The sequence below is a fragment of the Protopterus annectens genome, chromosome 11.part0 (assembly GCF_019279795.1).
Source record: "Protopterus annectens isolate FY-2018-M chromosome 11.part0, PAN1.0, whole genome shotgun sequence".
Taxonomy (NCBI): domain Eukaryota; kingdom Metazoa; phylum Chordata; order Ceratodontiformes; family Protopteridae; genus Protopterus; species Protopterus annectens.
Genome location: NC_056745.1, coordinates 600,646,535 through 600,658,750, shown reverse-complemented (window position 1 = coordinate 600,658,750; position 12,216 = coordinate 600,646,535).

The following is a 12,216-nucleotide window of genomic DNA, read 5'->3' as shown; positions in this document are numbered from 1 at the left end:
TTGAACAACTTAAATCCCTTTGATATAACACCAAATCTCTTCCCTTTTTAAACCAAAATCAAAAAGCTTTATTCACAAAGAACGTACACCCACTAATTAAGCATATGATCCTAACTACTCAAAAGTTATTTAAATCAATACAACTATTCAATGCTCTTGCATTTATACAACTGCTCCACCTAAATCCTAACCTACTAATAAATAATAAACCCCTAAATCTAACAAATTACTCCCTGATAAAAGATCTTACACTATGGGAAATCTACAAATGGAAAGAATCCAATAAACTACAACTAAGATTGAAACTCAGCCTTCCTAAGAAATATACTATCACTCTTAGCCTAATCCATTATCTTATAAATGCTAAATTTTTACAATCTAATGCTAATCTGCAGGACATTAACTTAGTAAAACTAATACTAAAAAATCTTGTGACTAAAGGAAAAACAATCTCTGGAACATATAAACTTGTAACGAGCATAAAATACCAGAATTTTCTATTATTCTTAACCTATTGACAAGAGAAAAAACAATGGGGGGGATTCAGTAATCCTCTGTGTAAGACTAAGTCTTACTCGGAAACGGCCGCCTAAGAATATGACGTCAGCACTTCATGCATATTCATGAGGGCGTGCAGTCTCAACTCCAAGGCTAACACTGACCATGTAGGAGTGCAGGGGGCGTGTCAGACTGCCGAGCAGTCCAAATATCCATGCCCCTGCAAGTGCCGAAATCTGCAAATGTCAGCAGATATGAGTGAGTCCGCTCAAATGTGTATACCACCAACACTACACTCCCCCTGTACAAATGAAATAAAATGTAAAGCAATTTTTTTTTATTATTCCCGATATAGCTGCCCGTATTTGTGCGTGTGTGCGTGGGTGTGCCCATTGCTTAGCTACAGTTAGCAGTTTAGACATCGAAGAGGATAATAAACCACTTATATGCAAAGTAAGCCAAATAGCAATAGCGTAGTGGTAGAGCCTACGCACAAAGAGGCAGCATTCCTGGTTTGAGTCCCACCACTCCCCTTTCCATTTTCTGTAGGAAATCTGTGCATAAAAATAATTCCTGACATTTACCTTTTAAATTTTATTAAAATGCATTGAAATGGCCTATGTAGTAGTGAACGATAGTTTAAATATATATAAGAAGGTGAAACGGGCATGCAAAATAATGAATGCAGAAGTAACCTATCTTAAGCAATGTGAAGCACTGCTAAGCAATGTTTACCAGTATTAAGCACATTTAAGAATAATTGCCCATAGCTAAGCACAGCTTTAACTAGCGCAATAGCTTTGCGCGTAGCTGCACATCATGCCAAGTCGCGCACATAAAACATGTTTGCGTGGAGCTGCACACCACGCCAACTAGTGCAACGTCAGGCAATGTCGGGCAATGTAGAGCAATGTAGAGCAACGTTGAGCAAAGTAGAGCAAAGTCGGCTAAACATAGCCACACCTCCTAGACGGTCAGGCCAGTAGTACAATAAAAAGCAATGACAGGCTTCGAACCCGGGATACTGTGCACCATAATCACAGTACTGAACCACTAAGCCATGACAGCTTTTGCTGTTCATGCACTGTCAACATACATATACATATTAATAAAAGTTTACTCAGTGCTAAGCAGGTGTGCACTCAGCTGAGAGTTTTCAAAACTGGCCAATCACAAATAAGTGCGGGAAATGAGGCATATTTAATCCCCATAGGTGGGAATAATCGCCATAACTGGTTGTAGCTCCTATCTGCAGTCAGAATGGCCAGTGCTGGAGAAGGCTCTCATTTTCAAGAGCAACGGTGGGGCATTGAGGAGTCAAAACTGATGATTTGTCTCCTCGTCCATCATCATGATGCAAGACTCCTGCAGGACCAGTTCCAAGGCACGGTGTACAAAGCGGAAGCTTGGAACCGTCTAACACATGTTCTCACGAGTGCCACAGGCATCCCTCGGAATGGTGAGCAGGACAGACACCACCATGCAGACCTGAAGAGACGGAAGCAGGACCAACTGAACCAATGGATACAGGAGGCCTGTGGAAATGACAATGCTGCACTACTGAGTAGGTAGCCATGGAATGGAGTATGTAAGAATTGCTATTGTAGTCTATATAATGGACAGGTATGTCTCAATATCCCTTCATTTACTTCACAGCTGCAGGTGTCCGTGCTGCGAATCAGCAAGCCTATGCAGATAGGCTGCTAAGGCTGTGCCACCAGGCAGGTTAGTAATTATTCTGCATGTATTGTTCTATAAAATAAGTGAGAGAGCCTGAAAAAAGTGTTGTATCCTAATAATAAAGGCATAATATGCCCTGAATAATTTCTCTGGATGTACTGTTATATAAAATAAGTGAGAGAGCCTGAAAAAGAGTGTTGTAACCCATTAATAAAGGTATAATACATCTTGAATAAGTCTTCTGCATGCACTGTAATATCAAATAAATGAGAGAGCCTCTAGAAAAGTGTGTAATGTAATTAATAAAGGTATAATTCCTGGAGTGTGTCCGTGTCACTTACTTCGAAATGTTGTTGTACTCTTGCATTATATAAATAGTACTGTTGCATTAAGCGCTGTCAACCCACAGTTGGGCAGGCCCATATAAAGTGGATGAAGGGAGTGCCAGTAGATGTGAAGCATATATACAGTCCTCAACTGTTGGTTAATGGCTGGCATGCATAGGTAAATCTGGCACACGAGTAGCTTGTTAATGTGTTCCCCAGAAATGTCAGTGTGCTGCTAGAAATGTAGGGGGCTGTAGAAATATAACTGATAATGTCACCTGAACACATCCAGATATGTAGATATATAAATATAAAAAATATATAAATACGTAGCAGTAACATCTGCATCATGGACAGTTTGTATGTCAGATACAGGTCAGGTATATAAGGAACTAGCCAAACCCATTTCACAACGTAATGGATTTTGCCTAGTGTAATAATACATGTAGTCAATAGGAATTTAGTGTAAACCATAAGTACATATAAGATGTTAATGGAGGTATCTTTTTACACCCTACTGTATGTGCATAAACAATGCAATTCCACACCTCAATGGGTGTGTCTAACCTCAAAACATTTGTTGGGACATATGTCCTATTGGTTTATAAATATCTGCATTTACTTTAATGCATGTGCCCTCTTCAAATACCAGAATCTTGGTGGTCTGTTGCCACCAATCAATCCTGCATGCTGTTGGAATGTCCTCTGTTGTTCTATATATGCATGTGTTATGCTTGCTGTTCAACTGTTGGAACTCTGGTGTGTTGGGTTAATGGGAATATTAATACATGCTGTTACAACTAATTTGGAATGCTGTTGGCTGTTACCAACCCATATTGTCATTAAACCTCCTAAACATATAACGTATGGAAAGGCCGGTCCCAGCGGATCCACCTGTCCCACCTCAGCTGGCAATGGCACCTGGCACCAGCAGGTCCGGTGCCCAGCCTGGGACCTCAACCTCCTCCGTTGGCTCTGTGCCCCCTTCAGGTGGAAGTGCTGCAGGGGATCGGGCTCATTCCCCCATGCAAGTGTGGCCGGAGGATGGCCACCCATGACCCTCAGAAAGGTTCAGGCTGTGGTGCATAGGGAGATCCAGAGTTCAGTTGCTGATCTTCTATGCCAGCTCGAGGCAAGAATGGCGTGACTCATGGGTGAGCCAGCCCCTCCTATGCACCCCCCAGTACAGCCACCCTCTGGGCTGTGAATGTGCAGTGGTGACAGCCCATGGGTGGGGATCTCAGTTCCACTGTTGCCATCTGTGGGCTCATGGGCTTGCGATTTCCAAACATCCTTCCCTGTCAATGGTGTTCACCCACCCTATGTGTTATATTCCGCCCCTGTATGCATCTTGTTTGTCTTGTCTGTTTACCTCTCCAACCTACCTCCCCAAATATACCTACTTCCCCTACCCCACATTCCACTCTCACCTGAAAAAAAAAAAAAAGAGCAATCTGCTCCCACAAAAAAATTACACCCCATACATAGCTGCCCGTTTTGCACACATGTCCGCTGGACAGATAAACTGAAATTTAATTGGCAGTACAACATACTTTGTTGTCCTCACCCCTCTCTCAAGGGTTGAAGGTTTCAAATTTCCCTCCAAATTCCTAGTATATGCACAGCTGTTGCTGATAAAGAAACGGGCAGCTATGGTCCTTCCCTACACCCGTCCTGCACATCCTTATCTCTTTTCCCTACTGTCTTACCCTCTTTTTACCCCCTTTTCACCACTTTCCTATCTCCCCATTTTCTTTTCTTTCAAAGAAATGAGCACGGGGTTAGCGAGGGTAAGCACTTTTAAGCAGTAGTTAGTGGGTTTGTGCGAGTGTGCACATGTGTGCGCTTAGCTAAGTATTGCTAAGCGTTGCGCAAACCTGCGCAAACCCGCTTACAACTGCTTAAAAGTGCCTTAGTCAACCTGTATGTGAGGGCCCTTGTTCTGTTCAGCAGCAAAATAAAACACCACTGTCAGTCTCGAACCCCGGACCTTGGACACACTAACCTGCATGAAATACCACTAAGCCACAGTAGATATACAGCAGGTTTTCACTGAAATATATATATCATGCATCAGAATGAGTGAATGTAAAGGAAAGATAGGAATGCCATAACACAAAACCTGTTCTGTGGAACTTTAACAGCAGTTGTTGTGGCATTGCATTACATGACTGTGATAACAGAACCAGCCATTCTAGCAGTAAATAATGTTACAGCAGCACTGTACAACCCCCACACAGTATCATAGCAGGACAATCCCCACCCAAACTAACAAAATACCTGTGTGTTCAGGGTCCAGCAAGGATGTATGTAGGCATACTCAGTACTGGAATTGTCCAGTTTTCATGAGCATCATGTGATAATGTCAACAAAATAAAAAGCACAAACTGTGCAGAAGTGAGTACATTAATATCCACAGTATAGCAGTTCCCAAACAGTTCATGTGCCAAATGAAAACATCTCAATAACTATGCATGTATAGCAGCTAATTGTATAAGTAGAAAAGAAACTAAATACTCCCATGTATCTTGTGTTAGCATTTGTAAGGGTGAGTATGATTCTACACTGTCAACTGTGTAGTGGAAGTGGCAACATTCAGGTCTGAGTACAACATTCAAATCACTGGCTACACTGCTAGCTTCAGATATAAGAAGTATACCAACCTTCTGACTTACACTGCGGTGTCCACAGCAAACAAGCATGGGCCCCACTTTGGAAAGCTGAAAGGGCTACGCCTACCTGACCTAGCAATTTATAGCATTGGGTTGCTATGACAGTGAGTACTGCAATTACCACACAGCAGGCTGCATGCAATTAACAAATGGTGGCCACCAATTGGTGCAGAGGCCATCACATGCACATGTGCAGATACCTATAAAAGCAGGCTGTACTTGCTGTCCATACATGCAATCATTTCATTGCAGCCATGGAGAGAGAGAGAGATCGAGAGCGAGAGAGAGACACACAGAGACACATGCAGACAGACAGACAGACAGACACTGACAACAACAACAGCAACAGCAGCAGCAAAAAAAATCAAGATATAAAAAAAATATATAAAAAAAAATAATTTGATATAAATAAAAATAAATAAAAAAAATTGCTACACACATGGAACTTACAAATAAAAATGCATACAAAGGAAAGGTATGTAACAGATATGTATTTACTGGTATGTAGTAGATGTTTTGAAGAGTACTCTACATACTTTGAATCATCCATATGTGGCAGCAGTATGTATCTATGCACAGATGCCCTGCATAACTACTGCCATGGAGAAATCAGTGTCTAGCTGTGTGCAGTGGGATATGACTGTGACATATGTAGTTCAGCATTAAATGTCAAACATCTGTTCCATGTTATATGTGTTCTGTACAGTAGTGTGTACAATGGCTGTTTGGGGGAGTAGCACATACAGTTATATAAACATGGATGTGACAGAGTAACAAATGCATGATAGTCATATTAACATGTAGTTTAGCATTGGCGATAGCTGTATCAGGCTAGTATGATAATCTAGCATTTGCAGCTATATATACACCCTCTAATATTACTGTGTGCTCACATGTGACACCTGTTCATGTTGCAGCAAGGCCCAACAGGTCAGCCGTGAGGTCCATGGACTTACAACAGTGTGGACCTTGTTTGTGTATGGCACACACATATGGAGAGATCTGTCTGTGTCAGATATATTAGCATCTGTACATGTGCATAGAGCAAGGGACATACTGCAACTGTTTGTGAAGGGTGGACATATATATGTTGTTGAAGGTTGTTATGTGCATATTTCTATGTAGGTTGTAGTGTGTGGCAAACAAGACAGCATACAGTGCTGGTATATGACATGTGGTGGTTAAACGCTGTGGGTATGATTTGTCAGGTTTGCAGTGTTGCAGCCAGTGAGGACTGCTAAAGCTACATGTGCTAAGAACACCTTCAATGCATTCCGCACAACACTGTGCAATATTATTACATAACCGTACACCTCTCAACCTTCACATAATTGATATTCCCACCATGAAAGGTGGACCATATATGTGCCTATATGTATATCTATATGCACACCAATGGATGTTTATATTTATGTGTGTGTGTGTGTGTGTGTGTGTGTGTGTGTGTGTGTGTGTGTGTGTGTGTGTGTATATATATATATATATATATATATATAGAGAGAGAGAGAGAGAGAAAGAGACAGGGTCATATTTACTGTGACAGATGCCTGGTGACAAAGCCATGGACTCAAGCTCCATGTTGAAACTGCATTGGCATCCCTTCTGGCAAAAACTCCGTACCCATGAACTACCACATAGGTGGCAGTCTACTTAACACCGGAAGTGTGATAAGAGACCATGGGACACAGGTGGACAGTAGTCTCCCCTTTGATAATCACAGTGCCACACTAGTCATGTAATCTGTCTACCTGGCACACCTCATCACAAAAGGTGTGTCATCCAGGGAAATATAGGTCAGTGTTCCCCTCTACTCATCACACATAAAGCCCAATATAGAGTACAATGCTCCATGTGGTATGTACCTCACAAGACATCTACAGCAACTGGAAACGACACAGACATACCTCACAAAGAGTAATACCAGCCTCAAACAGATGCCCTATGCAGACCATCTCACAAACCCACAAATAGACTGTGTTGCTACCGCTTACCCAGAGGTGACCTCTGCATAACATACTAAGCTATGTCAAACCCGGAGCTGTTGGACATGCTGCACGTAAACAGGTCACAATCTCTATGAGCTACACGCTCTAGGGAACCAAACCTTTTGACCACAATAAACAGCACATGCTGGAGGGATAGATTCCTATCTCAGAGACATCCCATACTCTGGAACAAGCCAACTATCCATAGCAAACAAAGATCCTAATTAGCAGTTGTCATAAATAATCCTGAAGATTGTATGGGAGATAGTGAATACACCCAGGCAATCACCTTTGTGACCTGTGTGTCAAAGGCCAGGGTAGTGTATGGCTAGGCTTCTATAGGCCCTAGGGCCAATAGCCTCTTACCTACCTATGAAGTGATACACACCCACATGTACTTGTTGCAATAATTGCTATGTGAGGTTGACTGAGTGTGATGGTAATGTGTTAGTGAATGTGTCAGAGTTCGGTTTATGTGTGATAGCTTAGTGGGAAACTGTTTCTGTCATGTTATTATGTGTCCTAGCTGTGATCCCAGCAAAAGATGTGTATACAATTGCTAGACTGAAAAAGCAGTATGCCATATGGTCTGGCATAGTCCCTTGTTGTCGACTGGGGTGCCCATTGTAGGCTAAAGCAGTACATGTATGCTTATTGAGTGTTATTGCTGGTGAATCCAACTCCTGTATGAACTGTAGTACTACCTGAAGCTGTATGCCTAAACAGCACAGTATGGTGTACGTCCACATTTATTGGAACCACTGTTTCGTGTGTTCCCTATAGTCCTCACAGATTACATACCTCAGGCATAAGGCCTCGTAACTACTGACACACAGTACTGTAAGGTACACAGGTAAAGGTCACCTGGGTTGCCATACCTATGTGTCTGGTATGTATGTCTGATGTGTGTGTGTGTATGCCTGTACCATGGCCTCGGTCATATGTGTGTTACAGGATATAGCTGCGTATCTAGCAACATGTATAGTCTAGTACAACAGTATGCCACCTATATTCATGAATGTGCACATATGTTAGGCAGGGGTCTGCCATCAATGACTAGTGTGGTATACTGGTAATACTGTCACTCGACTTTACAATCATTGCAATGGATTACACTTTTCATGATGCATTAGCATGATCTATACCTCCTGTGACTAGGTTGTGCATTGTGTCGCATACAGTGTGCCATGTACTATTGTATAGTATTACATACTGCTGTAACTTTGTTGCTGTGCAAAACATGGTTTGATATATAGAGTGTGCCAGGCACTGTCAGGCAGTTGTGGGTTGAGAACTGATATGTGGTATTGAAAGTGTGTATCTTCTGACAGCCAATAGGTTGCTATATATGGCAGTTAATTGATATCTGTACTTACGTATGCCACATGACTTGCTCACACATATTGTTTCATAGTTTCATAGTTTCATAGTAGTGTACTAGGCTATCTGCCCGGGGGCATTTACAAGCCTAGCCAACAGTGATGTGGCTTTACGCCACCCCATACTATGTAGTTGCGCCTCTCTAGTAGTGACACATGTGGAACCCCATTATTTAGTAAACTATACCTCTGTCTAGTAGTGACACTGAGGTCACTCCCGGGGTAAACTTACGATCTCCCATCCATGCATCGAGATTTTTCTTGAACAGTGCCAATGAAGGGCTCTGTCTCACGTGAACTGGGATTTTGTTCTAGAGTATGGGTAACCTCTGTGTTATGAATCTATCCCTCCAGCATGTCCTATTCATATTTGTGCAGAGGTTGAAATCTTTAGCTCGTGTGGTTCTGGTGGATTTGGATTTTTTGAGATGGAGTATGTCCATCAATTCCTGGTTGGACATGGCCCTGTATGTTAGGCACAAATCACCTCTGAGCAGGCGGTATGCTACTGAATAGAGCTGGAGTTTCTTTAATCTAGCTGGATAAGGCACATGTTTTAGACCTATGATCCTCTTGGTGAGGTACTTCTGGGGTCTTTCCAGTTGCTGCATGTGCCGGGTGAGATACATCCCAAATGGAGCATTATATTCGATCATGGGCCTGATGAGGGAGGAATACAGAGGTACAATGACCTCCTTTGATCTGGATGAGAATCCCTTCATGATGAGATGGGCTAGGTAGAAAGTCTTTCTGACTTCCAGGGTTCCGTCTTGTCTTCCAGGGTTATGTCCCACCATCGTAATCTTGCCTATAGCATGGCGCAGGAAGATGTTATCTCTGCCAGCCTGGTGCAGCAGTATGCTCTGCTGTTCTCCAGTATCAGCCAGGACCAGCATGAGCGGACTGCGCTGTTGCAAGAGCTTGTCCATAGGGTAAATGACATAGGCATGCAGAACTGGACATATGAGCAGGTACGCCATCACTGCAGTGATTTAATTAGACATGTCTGGCAGCATGTGTCTGATATCCGCAGACAACAGCTTGCTACAGGTGGGGGAGTAGCCATCCCTTCCCTCCTCACCAGAGCAGAGGAGCTGCTCCTGAGCCAGGTGGCTCCTGGCCAACAACAACACCAACAACTAACATGTGTCATCATGGAGGCCGGAGCCACCCAGCAAGTTGACATGGAGCATGCAGGGAACATAGCATAGCTGTAGACTACTGTTACCTCTATTGTTAGAGCATGCTTATGTGAGATGTGTACTGTGTAGTTAGATGATGTGGTGCCTAGTGTTGTGCAATAGTAATAATTAGGAATACAATCTGTAGGCCTGTGACTGTCAACTGTTGCACTACTGTATGATTGCAAACACACAGTAGCAATGCCACAGTTGTTGCCACTGACAAAGTATCTCATATCCTTGTAGGTCCCTCTGGTGTGACAGCAAGGCAGCCGACCCATGCTGGTGAGTGTGTTCTACCTTTAATATTGCTAATTAAATGTGCATGTCATAGGTGAGGTGTAGGCCATGTACACGTAACACACATATGCATAATGCATGCTGTGCATGTTTGCTGTGAGACTATGCACATCCCAGTAATGTGGGTAGCTGCCTAAAACACATACAATACACAGAGCATCCCACACAATTGTGACAACACTGAAGTGGACATTGGATAGGCAAAGTCGATACACATGCACACAACATACACAACTTTGTCATACGCAGTACACGTTAACATGCTACACATGGCGTATTCAGACGCCCGCTGTAAGGTCACACTACAGTATCCCACATGTCATCCACACATCACACATAATATACCTGAGGGGTAGATGCCTCACATGTGGCTGTGCGGCAGTCTTCGACACATAACACATTCATGGTAGGCAATGCCCCCTATTGTGCACGTTACAAACCCATGTAACAACTGGCTGTGAAATGGTGAATGTAGCCATGGTACTGCAGTTCCAGTACAGCATGATATGTGCCGGTCTGGCACACATTAGTAGCCTTGAGTGACCACATGATGCTGCATGATGATGGCTCATGGTAGTACACCCCATCCAGTTACAGAAACCACAGTACTACACATAGCACTACCTGCTATGCACCTCAATGTTGTGTGTGTGTGCAAACATAGGCACCTATACACAATATGCATAGCAATCACCATTTGTACAAAGTGACATATATATGTCTTGTAATGCTATTGAGTGTATAGGTCACATGACACACACTGTGTCTGTGTGATGTTTAATGTTGCAGTTGTGTTGTAGCATGCCATGTCATGTCTGGCACTGGCATATCCACAATATGTCCTACACTCATCATAACCACTGTACAATGGCCATGTTGAGCAATGGTATTCTATCAGGTAAACATGCACCACTCATACTGTGTGTATACATAGCATGCATGTGCTAATCCTGTGTCCACACTTATCTGCTGAAGACACAGATGCTCTAATCAGACATGGGTATCTATGTGACACACAGATACACATCCAGCCATGGTATGTATACCTGTGAGAGATGGTGCACAGGACATTGCAGAGCTTTTAATACTTGCACAGCACTGTCATGTCCATGTACACAGTGCGTTCCAGGGTAAGGCCAATCACTGAACAACAACACACATGCATCAAAGACATGTATAGTGTTATTGGCAAGGGCTGTCAACACCCGCACTGCATGCTGTTGGGAAACACACGTCCTGCATGCTGACGCATGTGATATAACTGTTTGCCTTGTGATACTGTACCCCACCATCACCCGCTATTGAGTATGTTCTGGATTGCTGGTGGTGTGTGTGTGTGTGTGTGTGTGTGTGTGTGTGTGTGTGTGTGTGTGTGTGTGTGTGTGTATGTGCGTGTGTGTGTGTTTTAGTGAGGAGTGCATTTGTGTGCATGTGTTCATGTGTGCATGTGTGCATGTGTGCATGTGTTCATGTGTGCATGTGTGCATGTGTTCATGTGTGCATGTGTGCATGTGTGCATGTGTTCATGTGTGCATGTGTGCTTGTGTGCATGTGTGCATGTATTCATGTGTACATGTGTTCATGTGTGCATGTGTGCCGATATCATGTACAGGTCGTAAAGTGTGTTTCCTGTCTTCATCTCACAGGTGCTGACTTTGGGCTGGTTCACTGCAGCAGGGAAACTGATGTCACTGAGCAAAATAGTGATACTGATGATAGGTGTGTTGAGGCACAAGCATGTTTGCCAGGGTCTGTTGTTGGGCCACCAATCGACAGTACACAACTGTCCATCCCATCCATGCATACAGTCATACTGCCAATACATCCATCACCAATGTCCTTAGCTGAGGGACAGCGTACAGTTGGCATTGGCCAGGACTGTGTGGTATCCATGGCACATGCATCCGGACACAGCAGCCATACCCAGATGTCTGGAAGGGTGCCACATAGGCAGATGTCCAGGGGTTCTCGTAGGAGCACTGCTGCTCATCATGCCACTGGCAGATGTGCCACAGGTCTGACAATGTCACACATGTTCCAGGCTGTCATGGAGGCACAGGCACATATGGAACGGTACACCAGACAGGGACTAAGGGCACAGAGGGCACATAACACCGCCATCATTGACAGTCTCTGTGACCTAGCAGGTGCCATCCGAAATTACACTGAGGTCCCTGACAGATGTTGGGGAGACA